Raw genomic sequence first — 9765 nt, 5'->3', positions numbered from 1 at the left:
GATTTGTATTTCCCTGATGATGAGTGACGCTGAGCATCATTTCATGTGCCTGTTGGCCATCTGGATGTCCTCTTTAGAGAAGTGTCTATTCAGGTCTTCTGCCCATTTCTTCACTGGATCATTCATTTTTCGTGTATGGAGTTTAGTGAGCTCCTTGTATATTTTGGATACTAGCCCTTTATCTGATATGCCATTTGCCACTATCGTTTCCCATTCCATCAGTTGCCTGTTAGTTTTTTTGATTGTTTCCTTTGCCTTGCAGAAGCCTTTTATCTTGATGAGGTCCCAGTAGTTTATTTTTGTTCTTGATTCCCTTGCCTCTGGGGATTCTAACGATCCAGAGCTTGAGTGAGCCACCACCGGCCCCGCAGAGCTGAGGCGTGACCACAGGTGATCCTGTTCTGTCGCAGTGACCCAGGCTGATGTTGGCTGCAACCCTTCTCGGTGCTCAGTCAAAAGGTGGCATCTAATACCTCATCTATCCTATGTTCTGCTTAGTTTCATGGACAGTATGGGATTCAACTTGCAAATTAATCATGCAACCTAAAGGGAAAATATAAGAAAAAAAAAAAGCCCATGGGGACAAAAGTAATTAAAATCCACTGAATTTAGCTATTTCACTTGGGGCAAAATTTAATCTCTCCTAGGTTTGGTTCATGGAAAATGTTGTATATTATCAACTATTTTTATGTATCTTCTTCTTCAAAAAGGCAAATAGTTAAGTATAAAATCAACCAGGTAAAATATAAAATTATTTCTCATATGTTAAATCCCTCATGATAGATAGTAGAGTTTTACAGTATTTTATCACATTCAAGTAAGATATTCTCCCTTTCTTCAGAGTCACTGAAGAACATGTCAAGTATTCAGGTCTCGATATTGGTGTTATCAGAATTAATTATCAAAGGCTGGGCCATATAAGACGAAAGTAAGCATCTCTTGCAAGCAGTGACATTAATCTGTAATAATGAGTGAGACTGTTAGCAAATTTTGCCTGATGGAAGATAACTCAATTTGGGAGGAAATGAGACTAGCAGTCGCCAAAAAGCACACAGAGTTCAACTCTTCTGCCCAAGTCGTGCAATTCAGGACCTTCTTTGTATTTCTCACATTGGTGAGGCATGATCCCTTGCCTCAAAACAGAAAAGAAAACAATAGTGAAAGCCAGCTAGAGATCATACAAATGTATTCAATGACAGGAGGGTAAAGCCATTCTTAACAGACTTTCCTAAGAGGCTCAATCAGGCAGACTTAACTCATTTACACAACACCTCCTACCTGCTCATCTGAAAACACTCCAAAATCCGTCTTCACTCTGCCCCTGCCCAATGCCCTGGGCTTATCGTGGGGGCCCAGGTCTGCAGCCTGACAGATGATGACTTCTATCAGACACATCCAGGTGACTGACCATAGACTTGGATCTCCAGTGAGCGTGGGCCGCTGTCTGAAAAGAACAGGTGGACAGAAGTGTGTATAAAAGAAAGCTTGAATTTGCTCAAAAAGTCCTTACTGAGTTGTGTCAAACTCTGTGGAGTCCCTTTGCTCCGCCAACCTGGGTGATGGGAATGTGTTTATTTTTATTTTATTGCTACTGGTTGTCTTCTCCAGTCGTCCCTTTGCAGGGGCTGAATCCCTGTTTCCTACTCTGAGCAAAGCCCCAGGAGGTGGGGAAGGAAGGGAAAGGGGTAGAGAGGAGGAAGGAAGAAGCGGGGGGACTTCCTCATTGGGAAGATGGTCCATGTGTCCAAGACCTCACCTCCAGCTCCTGCTGAAGCTGGCCTTTGCCTTCTCACCCATGCTGATCACACCAACCTCAGCCACCAAAACTCAAGAAAATAAAAATCACATCAGGATGATAAAAAATTAGTTTTTGAGGCAAGTCCTAGGCCCTTGCAGGGGTTTCTAACTCCCAGTCTTATGACCAGATGGTCCAACAGTTAAAAATTGGGGCACCGGGGTGACTCAGTCTGTTGAACATCCTATGTTGATTTCAGCTCAAGTAATGATCCCAGGGTCATGGGATTGGGGCCCACGTCAGGCTCCATGCTGAACATGGAACCTGCTTAAGACTCTCTCTTTCCTCCACCATCTCCCCACTCATGCGTTGTCTCTCTGAAATAAAAGTTAAACAATTTTTTAATTAAAAATTAAAAGCAAGGTCCTAAGGTATCCACCAACTCTGACATACTAAGCAGGAAGAAACAGATAAGATTAAGAGCCCTTTGAACAAGTATTACTCAGGATGACTCTGTGTCTGGCCAGGAGAAGGTGGCAGTCTTGCTGGTCAGGCTCTCAGGTACCTCTGAGTGGGGGAGCATACAAAAGATCTCAGAAAAATCATCTCTGGCTCTTCTCACATCCTTTTAGAAACTTCGCTCTCTAGCAACAGCATCTAGAAATAAGCGTCCTCCCGCATCTCAGGGTGAAGAGTTTTATGTTGTAGCCAGATCCCCAGCGTTGAAGTTTTACTCTGAGTGCCCGGGAGTGGGAAGAGCACGTGGAATCGCCGTGGGCCGGGGTCACCTGGGCATGGAGTTGTTCACTGAAGAAATGAGACAGCAACCAACCCACCATCTGCTCTCCATGAACTGAATATGCCCTAGAAGCAGTCTAATAATTCTACCTAATCTACCCAATTTGTCCCTTTGATGTAAGCTTCGGCGTTACATCTTCCTTTTTCGCTAGTCACTAAATCATTCTGAGCTGAGTGCCATCACACATTAATTACCTAGCATGACGAACCCTCGGGTCAGCTGGTTTTCTCGGGTTGTGCCTGCCGGGAGGCCGCGGGAGTTATTAGAAAACTTTGGGCTAGCAGGTTAATATCACCCCTTCGTGCCTGGGCTTTAAGAACTAAAATTAAAAACGACTCTCTCAAATACACAACAGGCTGAGGGTCTTAACGGGCCCAGAGCCATCCTGACCGGGTACAATGACTATTCTCTAGGGTTCCAAACTTCAAAGTCACCCTCTCATGGTAGCTGTTCACTGGGCCAAGAACTACATCACCGCGCTCCGGTCAGTGTTCGTATCCAGTGGTGGTCAGTGACAGGGCAGAGCAGAAGGCAGGTGTCTTCCCCCAAAACAAGGTGCCCCCAGTCATAAGACGGTGATCAATGCTGGAGGTAAGTGCAGCGGCAGAATGTGTGTAGCTGAGTGCCTGCACGTATTTGGTCGGCCCCAGAAAACATTCCTGAAACTGCTTGGTAACTTCAGGTGAACCCCTGCTAAACACAAGGCACTTCCGGTTGGGCGCGAGCACTGCTGGTCCTGATGAGGGGCAGCACTCAGCCCAGGACTGCCCGTCTCTCGTCTCCATTTCCCTTTTTGTTTTATTTTGCAGTCACCCAAGATGATGCCACACTTCCCTCCAGGCCTGTCTTCTGGCTCACCTAGACTTTCTCCACCTCCTTCGGTCTTCAACCTCCTCCATGAACACCTGGGAAAGCAAGACATGCGTGCAATCCCCTTCATAAGCAGAGGAACATTTACTCCAGCTGGGGGAAGTCTTTCTAACCCCTTAATTGGCAGAGGGTCCAGGCCAGTGGAGGGGTGTGTGTGTGTGTGTGTGTGTGTGTGTGTGTGTGTGCACGCGCGCGCGTGAGCATCACAGTCCTTGGTTTTTTGATGACCTCTCATGTTTCTCCAATTGCGCTGTATCAGCCCCTGCAGAAACCTGTTCGCATCTCCTCCGGGGGTCACATGGGTGGATCCTACCCCAAGCCCAGTCCTAGCTTTCCAAATGAAGACTCAAGTGAGCAGCATATCAGCAGATTAAATTTGTCTTCTTTTTCTTTCTCAACAAGGGCCAGGTGATGAGTGGTTTTGTTCTGGATCCCCGTGTGGCCCATGAGCTCTGCCCAGTGCCCGTCCTCAGCTAGCAGCATCCTTCCCGGCCTTGGGGAGTCACTTCTCTAACCTTGTCTTTGTTCACAGTGAGTTACTAAGAGTGTGTTCAGTACCATGATGGGCCAGTGACAGCTAAAACAGCTTTATGGCAAACACCACCCTAAGCATTTAAAAAATTCTTGATAATCACCCAGCACCCAGGCTGCCCTCCCTGAAGGGGGTTTCCTGGGGCCACTGGTGGGGTGAGGGGGGATCTGGGTCCCCTCACCTGGGTCTTCCCCAACCTGACCTCACCCTTGAGTCCTCCTCCAAGCCTCCTCCACCCTCCCAAACTTAACCCCAAGCCCAGCCCCTCTGCTTACAGCTGGGATGACTTTGGACAAATGACCCGTGGAGGCCCAGTGTGTCCATCTCCAAAATGGGTGCAAGAGGAACTCCCACATCGTCATGTTGTAGGGAGGATTAAATGCATTCAGTGTTTAATGAAGCAGCCAGCCAGCGAGCGCCTCCCCCCCCCCCGCCCCCCAGTGTGTTATGGGTACACTTGATCTGACACTGAATAATGCCCAGGGGCTCCTCCCGCAGCACACTCCCATTCACCCCCTCCCACAGGCCCCTCCCAGAGTGTGGACCTGCCGATCTTACCCACCTTTCACCTGTCCCCTTGCAGTTGGGAGCCCTCTCTGGTCTAGGCTTCAGAGGCCACACCTGCTGGTGAGCCAGGCACTGTCAGGAGAGAGTCTGCTCCTCCCTGGCATGCCCCTGAGCACTCAGGGACCACAGGGCAGCTAAAGGCGGAGCAGGGAGGGGCGCCTGGGTGGCTCAGTCGGTTAAGTGTCCGACTTCAGCTCAGGTCAGAATCTCACGGTTCGTGGGTTCAAGCCCTGCATTGGGCTCTGTGCTGACAGCTTAGAGCCTGGAGCCTACTTTGGATTCCGTGTCTCCCTCTCTCTCTGTTCCTCTCCCACTTTCTCTCTCTCTCTCTCTCTCTCTCTCTCTCTCTCTCTCTCTCTCAAAAATAAATAAACACTTTAAAAAATTTAAAAGGGGGAGCAGGAACGACTTGGATTGGGGAAAGGAGGGTTTTGTGTACCTTCATTACCCTGGCTGGACTCATGCTTCTCAAACCCCATTGGGAGCACTTATGAAAACACAGGTGACCCCACAGCCTCCAGTTCAGTGGTCTGGGTGGGGACCGAGAATTTGCATTTCAGTCAAGTCCCAGTGGATGCTGAATGGCCGGTTCAGGCACCAAAGTGAGAACCAGGGCCCCCCACTCTGTCTCTGTCTCGGCCTGTGCGCTCTCTTTGCCCCTGATGATGGTGCTGGGGACAAGAAGTGTCGCAGGAGAGCATCTGCGCTAACCCTTCACTTGCTACCACAGGCCGCCTTCTCGAGCTCCTGTGAAAGCTGCGGCTCCTACTTCCCCTGACTGCGGAGCATGCATGCCGGTCGCTGCCACCCTCCACGCCCAGGCTCTGCACCTTCCCTCTGCTGTCCGTGGTGCTCGAATGGCGAGAAAGGGAGGTGAGTCGGTTTATCGAAAGCCTAGGCTGGTGGATATGTTTGGGTTTTGCCTGTAAGTAGCGATGGGAAGTCCACGAAGTTTTCTGAGCTTGTGACGTAGGAAATTGGCATTCATTTATTCATTCGTTCACTTTTTTAAAGCACAATCATTAAGTGGGTGGTGGGGGTTGGGTGGGGACACAACCATGATTAGAGTCCGTCCTTCAAAAGGCAGAGAGGAAGGTCTTTTGACTGGATAATGGACTGGAAGCGGACTGTGGCTGGCATTGGTGAGGCACCTACCTCACGCGGCCAGCAGGAGGCGCCAATGACCAGAGGCACCGCTGAGACCTGGGGCGGGGGCCGCGCAAGGTGTAGGCTGAGAACTGCATGTTAATAGGTCTCATTGGCACAGACTTAGCTCTTGTTAAAAGAGAGATGAGAGGGCATGGCTGAGCTGTAACTGAGCGGCAGCCCGCGTCCTCTCTCGGGGGAGGTGTCTGAACCTCAAGGAGCACAGCTCAGGGAGGCTGGGGTCAGTCCTGGAGGCAGCTGCACCAGACGCCCCAGTTTCTGGCCGCTGAGCACGGGGTCTGGTCCTGGACTCTGGGGTCCCACAGGGAAGGAGAATCAGATGAGACCCGCTTAGGGAGGAACAGCCAGTGATCCAAGTAATGATAAGAACATGGCACTTGCATGGCATTTAACTGTGTGTTCCGAACTGTCCCGAAGCCGGGCATGCGTATAAGCTCGTTTAGTCTCCTAAGCGCCCCGGGAGACTGAGAGGGAACTGGGGCCTTGGGAGGCTATGGAACTGTTCCCAAGGTCACAGGCTGGGACTCCAGCCAGGAGAAATAATCTGCCCAAGGTCACATATCTCATAGCTGCACGTCTGACCTGCAAAGCGCCCTCTAGGCCCCGGGGCAAAGCACCAACAGGTGCTGGCTGTCCCCAGGTCACCGGGCCTCGATGCCGTGGCAAAGGTAGTCGGCAAAGCAGAACTCAAACAGAAGAATCGGTAAGTGAAATGCATTTAGTCTCCTTGTTTGGCAGCCACAGCCTCATGGGAGCCTGGAAACCAGTTTCAAAGGTAGATTTCTCAGGCTCCCTGGAGGCGAGGCCCCAGTGCGGGGCTGGGGAGCTGGCCCCCCACCCGGTTCCCGTAGCCTGGCTCCACCCCCCAAAGCGAGGGTCTTGCCTGAACGCATGCGTGGACCCTCAGCCAGCTGTCCAGTTCTCCCCCGCCCCGCCCCCCCCCCAAGCACTCCGCTAGGGCCCAGGGCTGTGAACACCTGCAGGGCAGGCCTCTCGGGCTGTGGGAGGTGGACCCTGCTGGCCCGGTCCTCCGAGGCCCTTGTAATTGGCACCGAGTAAATACAGTACCAGAGATGCGCTGATGTCCCTTGGAGAACTAATTCGCGGCTTGCGACTTTATTTTCTTTACTCAGATAACGAAACGTACCCAGGCTCGTGTTTCCATCCTTGCCGTGGCTACTAGAAAGCTTGCTACACTTCAGCTCAGTAATTGTATCATCTTCTCTTCCTCCTCCTTCCACTTGAGGTTTTCAATTTTCGATTCCCATTTTTAGCAACCTTGTTGTACGCACGTCTTTTGTCGGATGCTGCCTCAAATCCTTCTGAGGAGCTGACGGGGTATAAATTATAAATAAAAATAAATCCCGCTGGAATCTTCCCATTGTCGCCTTTTTATTTCTGTAGTTATCTGAAGTCCTGATGTGGCGTTTGTGATAAATTCAACAGAAAACATTTTATGCACCGACACGTTTTTAAAATGTCTGTTTCTGCAAAAGATCTTGGGTTGCTGTAATCCGGACTCAGAGCTGAAAATTTTTCAAGGGAAAGCAGTTTGTAAACATTGTTACTTTGAGCAGTGGCTGTTTGCAACACCTCACCTAAATCTTAGCCAGTATCGCTTAAAGTTGGGAATTATTCTTAGCTAACCTGGGATGGCTGAGGTTGGGGGCGGCGGTGTTGCCTCGCATCCCTTCTGATTGGAAAATGGTCTCAAGGAATTCATGCTTTAACACAGACGTTCAGATGTCATTTCTTTTCTTTCTGCTGTCCTGAAAGGGACCAAAGGAAGGAGGGACATCCTGGCTGGTAGGACAGGGCTTGCAGAGAGGTAAATGAAGGCTGTGGTTAGGTCTAAAGGGAGTTCTGGCTTCTAACTGAGGAGAGACCCCTGAGCGATCCATGGTCAGGACAAAGGCACCTTCTGCCCTAAGGCTGGGGAAAGCGAGGAAGGGAAGGATGAGAGTTTGTTACATGCTCTAGTTTTTTAAAATCTTAGCCTGTGAGATTAGTTAATTTGCCATGCAATGCTATCAGTATTTTGCAATTGTAATAGACAGGACTAATGGAATGGAATGGGAAAGCACAGCATAGAATATGATAAAATAGCATGGAATAGAAAGTTGTTCCAAAGAAGCAGTAAGTGCGTGTGTGCACACATGGGCATGTGCACACGCACGCGGGCTCGCAAGCGCGCGCGCACACACACACACACACACACACACACACACACACCCCTCTTGCCCGTCTTCTCCAGCTCCTTTTCAGCTCCTGTGTCCTGAAACCACAGCACCCTATCTGGTGCCCCAACCACCATCCAGAAGGAGAGCTTTCCACTTGTGAAGGAGAGCTTCTGACCTTCTCTCCTCAACTCCTGTCCACACCCAGTTTGGTCCTGTTCTGTCCGTCTAGACCCTACAGTCTCTCTCCCCATTCCCGTCCCCTCTGGACACCGCACACTTGAAGTGTGACCATCTCCCGCAATCACAAGTCACAGGCTGGTTCTTCTGGCCATGATCCTGGCTATTCACCCTGGTTACATCTCCTGCTTCACTCCGCAGCCCCCCCCCCCCCCCCCCCCCCCCCCCCCCCCCCCCCCCCCCCCCCCCCCCCCCCCCCCCCCCCCGCCGGCCATCCCATTGAGCTAACCTAGGCTCAGGGGCGAAGACAGGCAGAGGAGGGGCAAAGGCTCCCTCCTCTTCTGGGCCACATGAGCCAAGCACCTGCCATTTGCAGAGTCAAGTCCCAATTGCTGGCCAAATTGTGAGGCAAGTATAGGCCTCTTAAAAAGATCTACAAAACCAAATTATAAAGTGCTAGCAAAAGCCACAGCTCCAGAAAGGTTGGCTATGTGGCATTACTTTCAATGTGAAAAGTGTCATCAAACTACGTACATAAATAAATACGCATCCATTTACATGCAGTTACCACTGGGAGCTGAGGTTTGGGTGATTTGTAAATCATTCTTTATACTCTTCTGTACTGCTTGATTTTTTCCCCCTTTGAGCATTGGTGACTCTTCTAACTAGAAGAAGTGATTAAGCTTTTTTTTTTTTTTTTTTTGAGAATAGAAAACTTTTGCCTACAGTATATTGGTTGATTATTGGTTGATGTAAACGCTAATCAGTCCTTAAGTCCAATCCCTCCTGGGTGAGGAGAAAAGTCCAATCTGCCTCATCACAGCCTCCACCTCCTGGAAGTATGCCCGGTGTGTCCTGCCTGCCCAGGGCCGCTCAGATTAGATGAGATCATCCCCCCTCCCTGTTTTCTCTGCCTCTGGAGCGCAGCCCCACGCTCCCCTCTGGACATTCCTGCCCACCCAGGAATAGGGACTTCATAGCTGTTATCAGACATGACTGGTGGCACACAGGAGGAAGCTGGCCATGCCCGGCTGGAGACAGAAATCGGAGACATGTGTCTCCAAGTCACCGGACGCCAAGGATTTCTGGGCACACCATAAGCTAGGAGAAAGGCATGGAACAGATTCTCCCCTGGAGACCTCAGAGAGAGTGTGACCCTGCTGACACCTCGATTTTGGACTTCTGATCTCCAGAATAAATTTCTCCCAGAGGAAATAACGCTTGCATTGTTTGAAGCTGCCCCAGGAAGCGGATACAAGGCCCCTGTGTACTCCACAGCAGCCTGCTGACCCAGAGCTGGCTCCTCCATGGTCGCCTTTTTCATGAAGCGACCTGTGCCACCAACCCCCATCCCGCTGGTTTGCCGGACTGTCCCTCTCCCAATGTGCCAGGTCCTGCAGGAGTGGGGTCCACGTCTTTCTCCTCTGCCTCCCCGCGCCCCCCAAGCACTCAGCACTTTGCCTGCAATAAGATGCTGAACAAGTGTCTTCATGCGGGGACCCAGCGGGACGCGGAGGTCAGCTTCTCCTGCTCTCCTCTGATGCAGCACGAGGCCCTGTCCTAAAGCGCGCTTCCACCCCTCCACCCCACCGCCATCTTCCTGGCGTCTGCCTTCCCAGTGACTCTGGCAGCCTTCCGGCAGCAGGGGACGCAGGAGGAACCCGAGGCTGCCCTTCGCGCTTCGCCCAGCAGAGGGCGACCGAGCCCGGGCCCCGCGGCTCCTGCGCGCGGCCTTCCG

The 9765-nt window shown here is 51.1% G+C and overlaps 3 long non-coding RNA genes across 4 annotated transcripts in view; 1 reads left to right on the top strand and 2 right to left on the bottom strand.

The window, feature by feature from the left end:
* Positions 1–260: 260 nt before the first annotated feature.
* LOC115295839 overlaps positions 261–9765 on the bottom strand; it is a 10235-nt gene continuing 730 nt past the window's right edge. Inside the window, exons 2-3 of the long non-coding RNA XR_003910597.1 lie at positions 1279–1444; positions 261–543 (exon numbers count right to left, since the gene is read on the bottom strand). This is a non-coding gene — a long non-coding RNA (uncharacterized LOC115295839). The remainder of the gene's footprint in view (positions 544–1278; positions 1445–9765) is intronic.
* Positions 2836–8240, bottom strand: LOC115295835. Of its 2 annotated transcripts, XR_003910591.1 has the most exons (3): positions 7318–8240; positions 6818–7196; positions 2836–3439 (listed from the first exon to the last, which is right to left on the bottom strand). It is a non-coding gene; the product is annotated as an uncharacterized LOC115295835 (long non-coding RNA). The 2 variants fall into 2 exon arrangements; XR_003910590.1 differs by lacking the exon at positions 2836–3439 and having other exon boundaries at positions 6745–7196.
* LOC115295837 lies at positions 3574–7040 on the top strand. Its single transcript, XR_003910593.1, has 4 exons — positions 3574–3935; positions 5234–5376; positions 6311–6373; positions 6804–7040. It is a non-coding gene; the product is annotated as an uncharacterized LOC115295837 (long non-coding RNA).

Source organism: Suricata suricatta, chromosome 7, assembly GCF_006229205.1.
Source record: "Suricata suricatta isolate VVHF042 chromosome 7, meerkat_22Aug2017_6uvM2_HiC, whole genome shotgun sequence".
Lineage (NCBI taxonomy): Eukaryota > Metazoa > Chordata > Mammalia > Carnivora > Herpestidae > Suricata > Suricata suricatta.
Note: the sequence above shows the minus strand (reverse complement) of the source record. Positions and strands in the feature narration are given on the sequence as shown.